Source organism: Ptiloglossa arizonensis, unplaced genomic scaffold (assembly GCF_051014685.1).
Source record: "Ptiloglossa arizonensis isolate GNS036 unplaced genomic scaffold, iyPtiAriz1_principal scaffold0027, whole genome shotgun sequence".
In the NCBI taxonomy this organism is placed as follows: Eukaryota; Metazoa; Arthropoda; class Insecta; order Hymenoptera; family Colletidae; genus Ptiloglossa; species Ptiloglossa arizonensis.
Window position 1 is genome coordinate 310225 of NW_027478397.1, and position 2248 is coordinate 312472.

Sequence of the window (2248 nt, forward strand, 5' to 3'; positions counted from 1 at the left end):
TACAAGCTCCTATATCTCGCGAACGGATTGACGAACTCGAGAAATTCCTGTTGCATCTGAAAGTAGAAACTAGCCTGATTACAAAGGTACGTGTATTTTTGCCCTAGGCCATTCCAGTTATTGGTTTCGAGTATCAGAGCAGCGAAAATTTTGATGGTTTCTCAACCATTCCTTACCTTCATACATCCATATCTCGCGAACGGAATGACGAACTCGAGAAATTCCTGTTGCATCTGAAAGTAGAAACTCGCCCGATTACAACGGTATGTGTATTTTTCCCCTAGGCCTTTGTAGTTATTGGTTTCGAGTATCAGACTTGCGAAAATTTTGATGGTTTCTCAACCGTTCCTTAACTTCACACTCCCATATCACGCGAACGGATTGACGACCTCAAGAAGTTCCTATTGCATCTGAAAGTAGAAACACGCCCGATTACAAATGTATGTGTATTTTTCCCCTAGGCCATAGTAGTTATTGGTTTCGAGTATCAGACTTGCGAAAACTGTGATGGTTTCTCAACCATTCCTGAACATCAAACTACCATATCTCGCGAACGGATTGAGGAACACGAGAAATTCCGGTTGCATCTGGAAGAAGAAACTCTCCCGATTACAACGGTATGCGTATTTTTCCCCTAAGCCTTTGTAGTTATTGGTTTCGTGTATCAGACTTGCGAAAATTTTGATGGTTTCTCAACCGTTCCTTAATTTCAAACTCCCATATCTCGCGAACGGATTGACGAACTCGAGAAATTCCTGTTGCATCTGAAACCAGAAACTCGTCCGACTACTACGGTATGTGTATTTTTGCCCTAGGCCATTGTAGTTATTGGTTTCAAGTATCAAACTTGCGAAAATTTTGGTGGTTTCCCAACCATTCCTTAACTTCAAACTCCCATATCTCGCGAACGGATTGACGAACTCGAGAAATTCCTGTTGCATCTGAAAGCAGAAACTCGACCGATTACAATGGTGTGTGTACTTTTCCCCTAGGTCATTCCAGTTATTTGTTTCTAGCATCAGAAGTACGAAAATTTTTACGGTTTCTCAACCATTCCTTAACTTCAAACTCCCATATCTCGCGAACGGAATGACGAACTCGAGAAATTCCTGTTGCATCTGAAAGTAGAAACTCGCCCGATTACAACGGTATGTGTATTTTTCCCCTAGGCCTTTGTAGTAATTGGTTTCGAGTATCAGACTTGCGAAAATTTTGATGGTTTCTCAACCATTCCTTACCTTCATACACCCATATCTCGCGAACCGATTGACGAACTCGAGAAATTCCTGTTGCATCTGAAAGCAGAAGCTCGACCGATTACAATGGTGTGTGTACTTTTCCCCTAGGTCATTCCAGTTATTCGTTTCTAGCATCAGAATAGCGAAAATTTTGATGGTTTCTCAACCATTCCTTAACTTCAAACTCCCATATCTCGCGAACGGAATGACGAACTCGAGAAATTCCTGTTGCATCTGAAAGTAGAAACTCGCCCGATTACAACGGTATGTGTATTTTTCCCCTAGGCCTTTGTAGTTATTGGTTTCGAGTATCAGACTTGCGAAAATTTTGATGGTTTCTCAACCATTCCTTACCTTCATACACCCATATCTCGCGAACCGATTGACGAACTCGAGAAATTCCTGTTGCATCTGAAAGCAGAAGCTCGACCGATTACAATGGTGTGTGTACTTTTCCCCTAGGTCATTCCAGTTATTCGTTTCTAGCATCAGAATAGCGAAAATTTTGATGGTTTCTCAACCATTCCTTAACTTCAAACTCCCATATCTCGCGAACGGAATGACGAACTCGAGAAATTCCTGTTGCATCTGAAAGTAGAAACTCGCCCGATTACAACGGTATGTCTATTTTTCCCCTAGGCCTTTGTAGTTATTGGTTTCGAGTATCAGACTTGCGAAAATTTTGATGGTTTCTTAACCATTCCTTACCTTCATACACCCATTTCTCGCGAACCGATTGACGAACTCGAGAAATTCCTGTTGCATCTGAAAGCAGAAGCTCGACCGATTACAATGGTGTGTGTACTTTTCCCCTAGGTCATTCCAGTTATTCGTTTCTAGCATCAGAATTGCGAAAATTTTGATCGTTTCTCATCCATTCCTTAACTTCAAACTCCCATATCTCGCGAACGGAATGACGAACTCGAGAAGTTCCTGTTGCATCTGAATATAGAATCTCTCCCGATTACAACGCTATGTGTATTTTTCCCCTAGGCCATTGTAATTATTGG